Here is a 17,521-nt window from a genome sequence, read left to right on the forward strand (position 1 = left end):
AGATTAAGAGGATTTCAAAGCAAATAAAATGACCAGGGATAAAGAGCATAGTTTTATTTATACACATAAGGTGATCAATTCATCAAGAGAACATATGTATGTTAAACATATTGTACCAATCAACAGAGCTTCAAAATACATGAAGTGAAAACTGATAGAATAAGAAATCATGAGATTTACAAATATACTGGGAAATTTCAGTATCTGTCTCTCAATAATTGATAGATGTCTGAAAATCGGTAAGCATATAGAAAAGTTTATCAATACTATCAACAAAATAACTATTTTATTTAGAAAATACTACACCCAACAAGAGCAGAATATATATTAATTTCAAATCTAGGTGGAACAGTTATCAAGATATAAACATATTATGGGCTATAAACCAAATCTCAAAATTTGAAACTATTCAAGACATAAAAAGCATGACCACATGGAATTTAGAAATCAATAATATAAACATATTCAGAAAATTCTCATGTATTTTAAAACTAAACAACATTCTTTAAGTAACCCAAAAACAAACTTTAAAGTATTTTAAACTGAATGGAAATAAGCCTCTCCAAATTTCAAAATTTGTGAAATACAGATAAAGAATTTAAATCAATGATCTAAGCTTCCTCATTAAGACACCACAAAATTAAGAGCAAATGAAACACCATATAAGTAGAAGAAAAGAAATGACAAGTCTAAGAGCTGAAATTAACAAAATAGAATTAAAAATAGAGAAAAATCAATGAAGCCAACAAGTGATTCTTTGAGAGGAATAACATGGATAAACTATAGCTAAACTGATCAGGAGAAACATATAGAAGACACAAATCATCAATATAAAAAATGAGAGAGGGATATCACTCTAGATATTATGAACATTAAATAAATATTTAGGGATTATATCAACTTCATTTCAACCAATTCAACAACTTAAGTAAAATGACCAAATTGCTTGAAAGACACAAACTTCCAAAGGTCATTCAAGAAGAATAAAAAACCTGAAATCTCTATATCTAGTAAACAATTAGTATTTGCTGTTTAAACCTTTCCAAAAACAAAACTCAGGCTCACATGGCTTCACAGGTAGATTTGACTAAATATTTAAGTAAGACATAATAAAAAGCCTGTATAAAGTCCAGAAGTCTATACAATAAAAAAGAATGTTATAAAAAATAAGTCTATTTAAAGTCCAGAAAAATTAAGAGGAAGGAACACTTCCCACCACATTCTATGAGGCCATCATTACCATGATACAAAATCCAGGCAAAGATATTTTAAGAAAAGAAAACCAATCTCTTTCATAAACACAGGAACATGCAAAAATTCTTAACAAAACAAACCTGGCAATATACAGAAAGAATAACGTATCATGACTAAGTGAAGTTCATCCCAGAGATGTAATAATACTGATTCAATATTCCAAAATCAATCAATATAATTTATATTAATAGATAAAGAACAAAAACATCCATAGGATAGTCTAAGAGAAACTCAGGAAACTACTAATAGAAGGGAAATAACTTCCTTAACCTGACTTAGAACAATTACAAAAAGCCTACAGGTAATAATATATTTAATGTAGAAAGACTGAATGCTTTTTCTCTATCGTATTAGTCTGTTCTCATGCTGCTAATAAAGACATACCTGAGACTACATAATTTATAAAGGAAAGAGGTTTAATTGACTCACAATTCCACATGGCTGGGGAAGCCTCACAATTATGGTGGAAGTCAAAGGATGGGCAAAGTCACGTCTTACATGGCAGCAGGAAGGAGGGCATGTGCAGAGGAACTCCGTTTTATCAAACCATCAGATCTCATGAGATGTATTCACTATCACAAGAACAACACGGGAAAAACCCATCCCTATGATTCAATTACCTCCCACCAGGTCCCTTCCAGGACAAATGGAGATTATTATAATTCATGGTGAGATTTGGGTACAGACAGAAAGCCAAATCATATCACCTATGATCAAGAATAATCAAAGATTTATGTTCTCACTACTTCTATTCCATGTAGTACTGGAGGTCTTAGTATAATAAACCAAGAGAAAGAAATATAATGCATAGAACTTGCACAAGATTAAGACAGTCCCTACTTGAAGATGATGTGATTTGAACACACACTGTTCTACAAACCAAATGTTTGCGTTCCCGCAAAATTCATATGATAAATCCTAATGTTGAATGGGATAGTATTTGGAGGTGGAGGCTTTGTGAGGTGATTAGGTTCTGAGGTAGAGCCCTCATGAATGGGATTAGTGTCCTTCTAACAGACCACATAGGCTTCTATGCCCCTTCTGCCATGTGAAGTGACAGTGAGAAGATGGTCATCTATGAACCAGGAATCAGGCCCTTACCAAACATTGCATCCGTCAATTCCTTAATCTTGGGCTTGCCAGCCTCCAGAAGTGTGAGAAATAATTTTCTGTTTATAACCCACTCAGTCTATGGTATTTCGTTATAGCAACCTGAACAGACTAAGGACTACTACAAAAGACATATATAAAATAATTGCATAAAAAACTTCTCAACATCAGTCATTAGGAAAATGCAAATTAAAACTATGAGATACCACTATACAGCTATTAGAATGGATATAATTTCAAAAAGAAAAGTAAAAATGCAAAGTGCTGGTGAGAATTCATTGTTGGTAGGATTGCAAAGAGGTACAGCTACTTTAGAAAACAGTTTTGAAAATTTCTTATACAGTTAAACTTTATACATATTATACAATCCAGTGATCGCATTCTTAGTTATTTACCCAAGTGGAATGAAAACCTATGTTCATACAAAAATCTCTTTATTTGGAATTAATCCAAATGTTTCTCAGCAGGATAATGGATAAATGCAGGTACATGCAAAAATTTCCATCAAATGAAATACTACCCAGCAATAAGATGAGTGAACTACACACAACGACATGGATAAATCTCAAATGTATTATGCTCAGTGAAAGAAGTCAAGCTCAACAGGCTACATGTTGTACGATTCCATTGATGTTTTTTAAAAAGCAAAAACATAGGGACAGAAAACATCAGTCTTTGCCAGAAAAGGTGGTTGCAGGGATTGATTGCAAAGGGACATGGGGAAATTTTTTGGCGTGATGAACCTGTTCTATATCTTGCTTGCACTGGTGGCTACATGGTTGTATAGGTTGGTCAAAGCTTGCAGAAGTATAGTACTGAAAGCATGAGTTTTGCTGTGTATAAAATTGCACCTTAATTTTTTTTTAAGTTGAAAAGTTACTCAGCCCCAAAATGGAGGTTGTACAAATTATTAGGACAATTTTCTCTTTATTAAGAGGGGGAAACAAAGACTGTAATTAAGATAAATGTATTTAACAAGTGGGGGTATGATGATGACACAGAAAATGGGCATCCAACCCTCCTGACAAAAGTACAAGTGGGTATCCTGAAGGGCTTCCTGGAGAAAAAGAAGGTGACTAACAAGACTTGCATTATTAGAAATCTGTCCATATCTTCCAGTTCTTCAAAATGCTATGACTTATTTTTTACCATTAGCCTAAGGGGACATACACTTTACCCTACTATTTCATATGCAAAGGAAATGGACTTCCTCTGTGTCCTTTTCTAAAGGTTTCTTTTTATCTTCCATCCAGTATGTTTCAGTGTTTTCAAAAAGGAAGCTGTCAGAAACATCTGAAGGGTCTGAAGGATCATGAAACAGTATGTCGAAACTGGTAAAGACTGATCTTGACATATTCCTGTGACAACCTTTTGATTAATTTTCTGCTTCATTAAAACCCTTAATTAAATTAACACAGGGTGTAGCCATATCCTTGACATATTTTGTGCATTAGCAAACAAATCCTCAGATTTCAAGACTGTGGCAGTGAAAAGAAGGAAAGGGCTCCTGAAGCCAGGTCAGTAGTGCGCAGGAGATGGTGGTAATGAAGAGGATGAGGTTGGAGCTTCTTCAAAAGCCCTGTGGGATTTGACCATTGGTGCTCAATGAGAACACAGAGGAGGAGGCCTTGTGTGGATTGACTTCACCTTGGTCAGACTCTGGCCTCCCACTATTGCCTGTCCTCCTCTCCCTATCCCTTTCCCTAATCTGTTCCACCTCAGACAAGACATCACAACTCAAATGGTTAAACTCCTGAACAGATCATTCACCCTACCATGTTCAATACTTGATTTGTCCCTTTAACACTTACAGATATAGCTTTGTAGGCGTGCTTTTCATGAGTGATGAAAAATGAGGTGTCAGTACTCATATCTTGAAAAATTCTAAAAACGATAAATTGATCATTTTTAAAGTTCCTCTTTCACCTCTCCCCATATGTTGGATTTAGCAGCACATATGCTACTGTTGGCATGATGTCTATGCCTGCATTGTGCAGAACTTAAAACATGGGGAAGGGGAGGTAATAAAAATCAAAGGTCTATAATAGTATAAAAATTATTAATACATATAATTCATAAATGTATTCCTTCAAGTCAAATTATTTTAAGTGGAATTACTGCCATTCCTATTTCATAGAAAAAATTAATTTCCACCAGGTTCTTTTCTAATACAACATTGACAAAGACAGTTTGCAGGTTGCTCACACATCTCATATATTAATGTATGAATGGGACTTACGCCCTTTCTACAGTTACAATCACTGACTTGTGCCAGATGCAGGCTTATAGATGTTTTAGTAAACAACACAAGTTTACCACTTTTCTTCATTTGTTAGCATAAAAATACAGACTTATGCTTATTTCTTGGTGGAGGGTCATATGGGTTAGTTTACAAATTTCTGTGTAAACTTATCTGTTACAAATGAGTTTAGTTGATATTCGTTCATTCAGCACAGATTAATTTAATCCCTACTAATGTGTCAAGCCATGCCTGGAAATACAGAGATGAAAACCACAGTTTCTGTTCTCAAAGATGCCATAGGTCAATATATCAGGAGTAGTGACCGAGATTAGCACTTGCGGATATAGGCTTATATAGAAAAGCAAATTCAATAAGATTAGGGAGGTGGTCAACAAAGTCTTCTAGGAGTCACCATTGCTGATGTTAAGGTTTGGTAGATGAAAAAAATGCTGTTTAATGGCCCTGGTGAAGGGTTGGGAAAGCATCAGGGAAGAAAAGCCTCACTAAAAGACATAGCTGTATGTGCCAATCACAAACATGTAAAGCAGTAAGTGTGGTGGGGATGGGGAGGCAGTACACCTAACAAAACAGTGTGGTCAAAGGCCTGGAGATTAGGAGAATGATTCAAGATGAGACTTGAGAGGAAAGCGTGAAACCGTTCATGAAAGGAAACAAAGAGATATAAGCATATCCTGGGAACTGTGAGGAGCTACTGGAATATTTTAAGGATGGATAGGATCCAGTTGGATTTCTCCTGCCATAGAGGTATCACTGGCAGCAATGTAGAAGGGTGAGATGGATTTTGGAATGAAGATTTAGTGGCAGGAGGTAGTGGAACAAGGTAGGAGGAGGTGAAAAAATCCAAGTTGGAAACAATTAGAACTTGAACTTGGAGGAAAAGAGGAGAAGGCAGTGCATGATAAACGCTGTTGCATTTCATTGAATGAACAAAAGGAGAGCTACCGTTGGCACTAGTCAAGGATACAGACCTCATGGGAAGGCTTTTAAAAAACTGTGTCTCTTAAAGATAAAATATGAAACTATCTCCATGGTTACAGCATATAGCCTTGTATTGGGTGATCCATATCGCTGCACACATTGTTTTACCTGGAATACTTTATTTTTACACACACTAGAGTTGTTTAGTAGGAGAGATAGCAGCAGCAGCTCCAGAAGGATGTAAAGAAAGAAAGTTTGGCTCCTGTGGGCGGTGCGGGGGATGTTAGGTGTCACGCTAAGTGCAGGGCACTCTGCATTAACTCTTTTCATCCTGACAACAATCCCTTGAAATAGTGCTCTGGTAAATACCACATAATACTGAGAAGACTTGGAGACGAAGAGATTAAGTGACTGGACTGAGATCACACGGCTGGTGAGGGGAAGGATCAGAATTCCATCACGAATCCTCATCTCCTCTTTACATCTTTATATCACGAAACTTCACTGTCTTTTTCTAATGTTCTTCTATTGGTCTCCTGATTTCACCATTCCGTATTTACAGCCTGAATAATAAGAGATATACAGTCTTCAAGAAGGTCTTTTGAGAATCAGCATGGCAGGGTGGAAATGAGCAAGGGCCTTGGTGTGCAAATGCTTGAGTTCATATTCTGCCTCCATCATTTACTAGCTGTGTAACTTCGGCCTCTCTGCTTCGTTTGACCTATCTGTAAAACAGAAATAAGATAATCTTCAATTTAGGGTTTTAGGAGGATTAAATGATTTTATAGATGTGAAGCACATATAAAAATGCCTGATGCATAGTAGGCACTTACTAAATATTAGTTATTGTTTATTGCACCTGATGAAACAAATGATTTCTGTGTTGATATCAAGAAAGACAACTACATCCTAACATAGGTGCCTCAAAGGCGATGAAGCCCAGAATCATGCTGTAAGACGACCGGAACCTTGGAGTCAGTGCTGTACAGCTATTCCATCCAGGGACTGTGCTGCTTTGTATACCAAAAACTATGTCTCTTTAAACCTAGATTGCCTTACCCTTAAATGATATCTCAGTATATCTTCAGCAGAAAACGTAAACTTTAAAAAATAAATAATATTGTCATAGACATTCCAGAGCCACAGGAGATTCCAGATATGTCCAGATGCAATGATGTTTTTTCTCTTTTCTTTTTTCTTTCTTTTTTTCTATTCTTTTCTTTTTTTTCTCTCCTTCTCCTTCTTCTTCTTCTTTTTTTGAGACAGAGTTTTGCTCTTGTTGCCCAGGCTGGAGTGCAATGGCACTATCTTGGCTCACTGCAGCCTCTGCCTCCCAGGTTCAAGTGATTCTTCTGCCTCAGCCTCCTGAGTAGCTGGGATTACCGGCACCCACCACCACGCCCAGATAATTTTTGTATTTTTAGTAGAGATGGGGTTTCGCCATGTTGACCAGGCTGGTCTCGAACTCCTGACCTCAGGTGATCCACCGTCCTCGGCCTCCCAAAGTGTTGGGATTACAGGCATTAGCCACTGTGCCCGGCCTTGCAATGATATTTTCATTAGGGTTCAGGGAAGAAAATTTTTAAATGATTTGAGAGGTTTTACAAAGCTCTGAGTTTTTTTTTTCCTCCTTCTCTTTGGGTTTCCTTTACCCTCCCAAAAGGATTGCTCTCATAATGTGGTAGGATTGCTCTTCGTTTCTGATGAGGTATGTTGTAGATCACAGGTATGCAAGACTGGAATAAAGGTTTTAAAAAACCCACCGTTTTAGCCCCATATCTTCATTTTGCAGATGAGAAAAAAGACCCAGTGAGTTTAAATACACTGCACAAGGTCACACAGCAGGTAAGCGACAGAACTGGGGCTGATTCTTTTAAACCTGCCTTATGGCTTATTGCATCATTTTGCTTCTCTTTTAAGGATCAATCCTTCTAAAATTTTAAAGTGCTTTAAAGAGATAAGGTCTTTACCTGATGCTGGGCTTCATCGCCTTTGCAGCACCTTTGCTAGGATACAGTGGTCTTTCTTGATATCAACACAGAAACCATTTGTTTCATTAGGTGCAATAAACAATAGCTAATATTTAGTAAGTGCCTACTATGCATCAGGCATTGTTATATGTGCTTCACATCTATAAACTTTAAAGAGGTGTAGATACATCATTCTTTGACTGAGACATTTAACTGGGGACAAAAGATTAGAGCCAAATTAAAACTCTTAGACGATCCAAACTCTACACAGATTGTACTGCCACCTCTTCCTCATAGATAATTCACAAAAAATATCAACATCAAACCATAAGATAAACGTAAAGAAGTCCAACAAAGTTATGATTTCCAGTAATGATGTCCTCACTGCCTTATTTGAAATATCCATTTCTAATCTTCACAGAATTCTTTGAAAATATCAGGATGCCCCCACATAGGCTGTTGCTCCAAGTATGTTCATGTCTTGAGATCAGGTTTGTCATAAAAATGAGGTAAAGATGGCCAATGTGTATTGGCCCCTAGGTTGTCCATTTCTTCACTGCAGGCTGAAACCTGTTAGCTCAAAAGCCACTGGCTCCAAACTCAAACTTTTATGCATCCAATTGTTTAGAAAATAGCCCAAACAAGCACATTTCTAACCACGTAGAACCTGCCTGTTTTATATACCCTATAAAACCTCACCTGATGGATGTTCCTACTGATAAGATAAAGCCTGGTTATATGGTCCCAAGCCACTGCTGCCCTTCAAAGCACTCTGACCTGAGAATTCTCTGCTGTGCTGCTGAACCGTGCTTGCTAAGGCCCCCAGTATGACTGATCCTCTTCTCGCTTGGGAGTTCCCTTGCCTACATTCTGAATGATGGCCACTTGCCCTTAAGCCTCTGAGCAGTCTCGTGTTGTGAGAGGCCTCCCCTGTCATGCAACCCTGTCTAATTACTGTCTTGAAGGAGAAAGGCACACTCTTACCTGAACCCGGGACATACCAGGATGTTGTATATGAATTAATCCTGCCTATATTAACTTGTTTCAATATCTTTCCCTAAGATATTGAATATGGAACACCAAAAAGTGTTCAGCTCAAAGAAATTCTGACCCATAAATTAGACTTCACTACATATTGCTTCAAGAGGCTTCTTTAGCCAAATTTCTCGGTAACTCATAAAGACCCCCATTTGTAGGTCCATTCTCAGAGTGGCAATGTCTTCAAAAAACTATGATTCAGCAACAAAGGAAGATATTTCAAAGAAACCAATTCCCAATTGCACATTGCAATCCCTATAAAGAGGCTAGGAGTATCTCCATATTGTTTTATTTTTCTTTTTTCTATTTCTCCTCACAGTTACCCCACTGCCCTTGCCCCTCCTGATCTCCTAGGCTTCGCTGAGGACTCCTGTCCAGCCTTAGCTTATAAGCTCAACCCTTGCCCTGCACATGTTCATTCCCACCTGCTCATTGCAGTATATAGTTATTCTCTGCAAGAATGATTTTCCTCAGAAAGTGGAGATAGGAAGATCTATAGCAGAGAGAGACAGAAGCCCCTTGAGTTGTCTCGGGAGGGAAACTTTGCCACGCTCACCTGTTAACGATGTTCGTTCCATTCCAAAGTAGCCTCTTTCTCCTTAGATTCACAGCAAGATGTGTCCAATGATAGGTGTTGTTTCTAATCTCAATCTTCTTTGTGCTGCTCCTTCAGTGCCTGACAGCAGGTTCAGTTTCTGGGGAGCTTTCAATCGTTGTTCTTAACCACTTGATGAAAAAAATCTCTTGAAGAGATCCGTAGATTCTATAACGGTTTGCTTCTGGTTTTGAAAATGATATTTTCCAATTAGTCTTTGCCAAGCTTGTTCCCCTTCTCCTGAGGGGAAAGTCAGCAGGGAGCAAAATGTAGACCATGGGAAGTGACACACTTGACCTTGCAGTTTGAAGGTCTAGCTTTATTAGTGTATGTTCTGCAGCATTGCAAGAAATTTTGGCTGCAGTCTTTGGTAAAGCTTTTCATAGGAAGAAACTTCTTATAATTGAAAATCTGTTTCCTTGACTAAAAATAGTCTGATAGAAATTATTCTCATTGACAATCAGGTTACATTGCTCAAGGTCAGCCATCTAGAGAACTGAACAGAGAAGCCAAAGGTTCAGGGAAACTTCTGCTTCAAGTCCTGCATTTGAGAAAATCCATTTATTACTCTGAAAAAGCTATACCCACATGTTTCCAACTATGGGATACATTTAAATATAGTTTCATGCTGAATTTATGACCTAATCTCTCTAAGTTTACCTGTCTTTGTAAAGTAGATTTGTTTTGGAAAGTTTGCATGTAATACAAATTTGTATAAAACAGACTCATTATTAAGTGAGTGTTATTACATTCTTTAAAATGGAAACACGCAGGTTGTTACATAATGCAGAGATTATGTGTAGGGGTTGGAATAATTTATGATTTAAAGCAATATTGTGATTAAGTCATTGATAATGTGACATAGCCCTCTCTATTATAAATATTTACTCTCTGCTTAGGAAAGCACAGCTCAACTAAATGCTGAGTCTGAAGAATCCTGCCCCCAGGCAGCCAGGTCATCTTGGTGAGGTTATAACTATTTAGTCTAATAATATTTGAGGGCTGGATCCTATAATAAACCATTCTCTTGCATCTCTCTAAAACTTTGATCAGAATAAAGTACAGCAGGTTCTCGAATAACAATTTCATTCAACATCTTTCCAATAACGCTGATGAGAAAAAAAAATAATGATTCCCAGCTAGGACCATTCTGTGTGTGGAGTCTGTATATCTTCCCCAAGTCTGTGTGGATTTTCTCTGGATACCTTGTTTCTTCCCACATCCCAAAGCTGTGCACATTAGGTTCACTGGTATGTCTAAATGTGGTCCTGGTCTGAGTGAGTGTGGGTGTGTGTGAGTGCGCCCTGAGATGGAACGGTGTTCTACTCAGGACTGCTTCCTGCCTTGCACCTTGAGTTGTTGGACCAGACTCTGGCCCCCTGTGACCCTGAACTGGAAGAACTGGGTAAATTACCTAACTCATTTTTATTAATCTTTCTTATGTGCATATGCACCTCACATTTATTTAAATATTTAATATTAGAAGTGTTTGGATTTTTCTTTAGAAGTTTGGTGACCTGTTTGTGACAAGAAATATGAGGTAGGAAATTAACGCTTGTTTATACCAATTAGCCTATGGTAAAATTAGTTTTGAGATAACATTATTTCATTTAGTCACAGTTTCCAAGAACCTATCTACAAAGTGAAGGCTTACTATACAAGGAGTATTCTTCAATAAAATCATTGAAAAGGGCCATTGGGATAGGAGGATGATAGAAAATGGAAAGAATCAGCAGATATATTTTTAAAGTCCATGCCATATGCTAGCTATATGGACTCAGACTTGGTTAATTTATTTAATATCCAAACCTCAGTTTCATTATCTCCAAAGTGGAGTTAAGGATGCTTTTCCTGACAGCATTATTGTGAGTTTTAAGTGAGATAAGATATGCAAAATGTCTGGCACAGGGCTAGATATTGCTTCTCCTTTCCTTGCCACTAAATGAAATCTCACACGACAGTTGCCTCCTTTCCTATTTTTCAACAAGACATGATTCTACCTTATTCATCTCTGCCTTTCTTTCATCATTCTTCCCAGCTAGAATACTCTTTCACTTCCACACTGTTTCAAATATTTGAGGTTCAGCTTGTACCCTATCTTCTCACTAAATGCAACTCTTTCCTGTTTATCACAAGAGGGTTCTCTCTCTTAAAACAATAACAATAAACAAACCCAACTGCTGTTCTTTGAGTGCCTACCATGTTGAAGATGCCCGACATATATTATCTCCAAAAAATTCTATCGAATCTGCATTATTTGCACATAGACATATTTTAAAACATGGAGCTCAGGGATGTGACTCATTTACCCCAGGTCACACAGTTACTAAGCAACACACTAGGGATTCAAATCCAAGCCTGCTTGACTTCAAAGGTCGAGATCTCTCTTGACCACAAAATTGGCAAATTGAATAAAAGCAACTTGCATTTTCACACATTTTCAAGATGGAAGAGAAGCCTAACACTTGTGGGGGTCATTGTATAAAAGGTATGGGAATAGTAACGCAAGCCACTGAATCACCTGGTTGGAGCTCAGGACAGTTATAAACCAATGCCTATGGGACCCACTCAATGTTTTGTAAATGCAGAGATTCTTTGTCTTGGAGAAGGATGTTTTGTTTGTTTGTTTTAAGGAGGTGTTAACCTTTTAAGAACAGGTTAAAGAGACAAACCACCAAACAGACTCCAATATCCTTAGCAAATTTTTTTCTAATTTGTTCAATGAATAAGTTTTTTTGGTCCTGCTGTACCTAAACAGGATTCTGAGACTGTAAATCATGATTTTATCAGACATAGTATCCTAGAACTTTGGACTGAGAAAGGATCTGATAAATCATCTGATTCAATATTTTCACTTTGTCCTTTAAGATATTGAGATTCAGAGAGATTAAGGGACTTATACATGCAGTTAATGATATGTATTTTGGCTCAAGTGACCAATTATTTATCTTCTCTAGTACTTCTTCCACTTGATGGGCTGATAAAATACTTGAGGATGGAGATGGCACTATAGGCTTTGTTTTATCTCACATTCTGGACTCACTATAGTTATGTAATGTGGAGTAGTAGAACAGAATTCAAGAAAGGTGATAGTGAGTGCTTCAGGTCTTCTTTTCTGATAAAAAGCAAGACAAGAAAAATAAATTCCTGAACACAGAAGTTTGCTGACTCTGCAAAAGCATGTCAGATGTGATTACACTCTGGCCTAGTGATTAACTAAATGAAGCATGTGCCATGGTGTTATTTTAAGAGACCAAGAGCTGTTATTAAAGGAAACTACCTTGAATAGTTCATGTTCTCACCTTAGTAAATGTCTTGTATTTTTCTGTCTGTTTTTTGACATCAGAATGATTCCAGAGCTTCCACCACCTCTATTGTTCATACAGTGAGAATTTTGTGGTCTCTCATCTGACGTCTGAAAATCCTTCACTCTTTGTTCCTAGCCCATGTTCTCCCCAACTGCTGATGCCTAACTCTGCCCTGTGGCATCTCCTGGTGCTTTATTTCTGACTTGACTTTGATAACTGGCTACAGCCCTGCTTCCAAGGCCAGCCAACAGGAGATTTCCAGGGTCTCAGGCTGAGCAGATGAGAGGGTGGAAATTAGAAGGGAAGTATCTCTTCTATTAAATCATAGATGTAAATCACAAATAAATTCCCATATATTTTAGCTAGGAACAACCCAGAAAGCAGACTTAACAGAAAGAAATGATTGATACCCACGAGTATTGTTGGTGATGTGTCTGGAGGATTGATAAGACAGTCCCGGCCCACAAGGAACTGAGCATAGAGTGAGTGAAACCCTTACTGTGTGGAGGCTGGCTAGAGGCTCAGCAATCTCACTTCTGTTCCATGGACACTCAGCAAAATTACACTTTTCAGCTCTCTTTACATTGTTAGGTTGGGGCCATGTGGCTCAATATGGCCCATGGAATGTTGGCAGAAAGGATTTCTAGAACTGACCCTAAAACATAGCTCTCTCTTTCCAGTTCATGTGGCTGATCATGTAGTGATGTGACCATATAATCATGTTATGATAAACTCATGTGATAAGAGGTATCTGGACTCTTGAGCCGTTGCCTGGAAGTGAGCTGCTGACGATAGCCTCCCAATGTTTATTGGATTGTGATTTGAGTGAAAAACAAAGCTTTGTTGTGTTGAGCCATTTAAATTTGGGTATATTTGTACTGTAGTGTAAGCTACCTTATACTACACATGACTACAAGACAATGGAATTGCTTCCCAGGGAAATTTTTTCAAATATTATGCTGTCACCAAGGACAGCAACTCTGTTATCCTGGGGAATTTTGGAATGCTTCCTACAAAAAGAGATGTGTAAGGTAAGTTTTAAGATATTTCATCCTTTTCTATTTTCACCTTTCTCTTTTTGGATGTTTTCTTTATATATCAAAGCTCTTTTAATTGAAATAGAAAGTGGAATGTTAAAACTAGGAAACAATTCCAGCTGAATTTATGTCTTTGGCTGTCTTTCAGCAATGAGTTAGGGAAGTTTAAAAGTTCACTTTCGGCCGGACGTGGTGGCTCATGCCTGTAATCCCAGCACTTTGGGAGGTTGAGGCGGGCGGATTGCCTGAGGTCAGGAGTTTGAGACCAGCCTGACCGACATGATGAAACCTCATCTCTACTAAAAATACAAAAATTAGCTGGGCGTGGTGGCGGGCACCTAGAATTCTAGCTACATGATGAAACCTCATCTCTACTAAAAATACAAAAATTAGCTGGGTGTGGTGGCGGGCACCTGGAATTCTAGCTACTCGGGAGGCTGAGGCGGGAGAATCACTTGAACCCAGGAGACAGAGGTTGCAGTGAGCTGAGACTGGGTCATTGCACTCCAGCCTGGGCAACAAGAACGAAATTCTGTCTCAAAAAAAAAAAAAAAAAAAAAAAAGAAAGACAGAAAAGAAAAAAAGTTCACTTTCATGTAGAAGAAAATTAGATGATAATTATTTATGGAAACAAGCTGTAAAGAGAGGGCATCAGATAAAGCATCTCTAAAATTATACCTACTCTTTGGAGTTGGAGTAAAGTTAGGGTGGGCTCAGAAACCTGCACTTTGGAGACTTTTAAATGTACCGAGTTTTATGTATTTTCCTTAAGGATGTTTACGCACAGGAGAAGTCTTAAATGCACTAGCAGTTGGTGCCACTTGGTAGGAATAGACCTCTTGTTATGGCTGTTGGATGGTGTAAGATGAGTCTAGTTTGAATTATTTATTTATTTATTTATTTATTTATTTATTTATTTAGTCTATATTGCCAGATTAAATTTTCTTCCAGAAATATTTGAATAAAAATTGGCCATTTCCAAGTAACACCCACTGCATGCCCATCAGTAAAAGAGAACCATAACAAAATAGAAAATTTGCCATATGGCTACGATTTTAAGAAAAAAAATGCGGACACGAGCACATGAGCAAAGTCCGATATTAAAGTAACATTCCTTCTTACAGGCTCTGATTAGGAATCTGATTAGATACCAGAATAAAAATACAAATGCTGAACTATTTAGGTCAAAGAACCTCTACAGAAGCATCTGTCTTCGAAGGCATTCCAGTTTGAGACTCAATTTTAGAATAACGCATAACAAACACGTTAACAAAGGACATACAAAAAGTGATGAAAGAGGGATTCTGTAATTCCTCACATACTCTAGACCTAATAAAACAAATCTAGATTTTTAAGAAATATTTTTGTTTAATATTTATTTTTTAAATATAATGAACACTAATAGTCCAAGAACTGTCCAAAGCATTTCATAAATATAAACCTCTTCAATATTTATCAATACCGTATGAGATACTTACTAACATAATCTTCATTTTAAAGATGAGAAAACTGAATCATAGTTTAAGATTACACATGTCCCAAGATTACACATCTAGCAAGTGTTGGAACCAGGATTTGAACCCAGGATGTCTGGCTCCAGATCCCAAGCGTGTCACAGATTGCCATGCTGTGATGCTTTCACTAATTAATAAAGACAACATCCAACAACCATGATTTATTGAGTGTTTACTATGTGTCAGGCATTGTTCTACATTTACATGTACTGTCTTTTCAGTGCTCAAAACCACCTTATGAGTAGGTACTATTATTACTCTTATTGTAAAGATGAGACAGGGAATAAGAGGGAAATAACCAGGGGGCATTCAGCAACAAGAAGAGACAGAAGTTGTGCCAAAACTCAGGCAGACTTGGGTGCAGAGCCTTGTAGTTTACTATTGAAGCAGATATCCTCTTAGCGTTGAAATGCAGGATTTTTCCAGTCATAGATAGAAGAAAATTCCCTTGAAACTAAGAACCACGAGTCCTGTGCCCTTGCCTGTTTCTCCTTTCAGGTCAGTTAGGAAAGAGGACAATCTTGGCTATTTTCTTGGCCTGGAATATTTTTCTCTCCTTCGTTTGTTGACACTCTTGATAATTCCTAAACTATAATTAAAAGTCCAGCTCTAAAGCTGCCTTTTTTTCAGAAAAAAAAAATCATTCTTCTAAATTATAAAAGAATGAATTTCCTTTTTGTAACATGTTTCATTGGAAATGTAACAATGAAAAATTACCAGCAATTTGTTCCTATGGATGCTTCATTAAAACAAACTTTTACGTATTAACATATCTACCACATCTTTGACTTTTTTTGTCTTATTTTCTGAGTTTTAGCTTTAGCTGGAAGAGATACTTTTACATAGCTTGCATTGGTGGTAAAAATTGAATAATATGTATAAAAAAGAGAACTCTGGGTCTATCATGATGATTTTTAACCTAGAGAAAGAATGAAAATATTAGAAGTATTATGCATTTAAAGTTGTTTAATATTAGGTTATATCAGATGCCACATTCATTGTGTTGCAGTACTGTAAGTAGTTTTTCTTTAAAAATTAGCTAATTGTGTATATCAATATTTATAATTTTAATACATTTTCTTTCTTAGAATTTAATAAGGATTTTTAAAAAATGCATATCTTTATCATATATGATAATTGCCTAAAATAAACTAAAAGACAACAACAGAACAACACACGCAATAAATGCAATTTAGAGCACTTCTTACTTTTGGAGAAAACTTATAAAAACATTGATGGACTCATTTTTTCTCATTATGACACTGGATAATTCATTCAACCTTTTGTCTTCTGTAAAATAGAGGAAATAATATTTATTCAGCAAAGATGAGATGAAATTATTTATATGAAAATATTAAGGACAGAGGATGACAAAGAGTAGAAGCTTTATTCAACTTCCTTCCCTCCTTCTTCCCTTGCTTCCATTCTCCATTTTTCTTCTTTTACTCCTCTCTGTGCCCACTTCTTTAGGTCACACTGCAGCACAGAGAGAAGAAAAATGGAAGAGGAGAAAGTGAAATGAGTCTTGTTTTGATAAGACTGGAATTACTTTGGGAAATCGACTTCTTAGATAGTGTTACCCCTTAGCTACTTCAGAACTGAGAGAAGGGATGTCTAGTCTTATAGAGAATGTGTTACAGTGCTCAGGTGGATTTAGTCTCAGCTTGAACTCCCAATAAGAATAACTCTCCCTAGCAAAGAAGGTTTAAAGCCTCTTTAATCATGGCAGGCATACTATTACTGATAATGCCAGAAAGGACACAGATCAAAACACTATGGGTAGTTAAGGTAGAGTACTATTTCCTAAAGCCATTTTTGATAATACATAATACAGATAATCATATGAAGGAGTACATATTAGAAAGAGGAAAATCCTTCTATGGAAATAATGAAATACAGACTCAGAACCCAAAGATTACTTTGAGCAACAGCATGACCAAAATCACAGACTTCCTGCAACCAGTAATAAGTAAAGGAAAGTGTGGGCATTCTAGCAAATGACAGTGTGGAGAAGATCTAGCCTGGACTAGAATTACTCCTGTAGTCACTATATTTTAATGTTTTCTATTGCTGTGTAACAAGTTACCACAAACTCAGTGACTTAAAACAACACACATTTATTGTCTTGAAGTTTTCATGGGGTGAGAAGTCTTGGCATAGCTTAGCTGAGTCTTCCGCTCAGGGTCTTACGAGACTGCAGTCAAGTTGTCACTCAGGCTGCATTCTCATCTGAAGGCTCATATGGGGAAACATCTACTTCCTATCTCATTCAGGTTGCTGACAAAATTCATTTTTCTTGTCAGTTATGAGTGAAGGTCCAATTTTTGCTGGTTGTAGGTTGGAGGCCTCCCTCAGGTCCTGGAAGACACCCACAGGTCCTAGCCTAGTTGGACTTCCTCAGCATAGCTGCTTACTTCATTAATCTAGCAAGGAGAATCTGTCACCTGAAGGAAGACCCAGTCCCTTTTCTAAGGGTTCCCACTTGTTTAAGTCAGGCCTACTCAGGATAATTAC

The sequence above is a fragment of the Macaca fascicularis genome, chromosome 5 (genome assembly GCF_037993035.2).
Source record: "Macaca fascicularis isolate 582-1 chromosome 5, T2T-MFA8v1.1".
Classification (NCBI taxonomy): domain Eukaryota; kingdom Metazoa; phylum Chordata; class Mammalia; order Primates; family Cercopithecidae; genus Macaca; species Macaca fascicularis.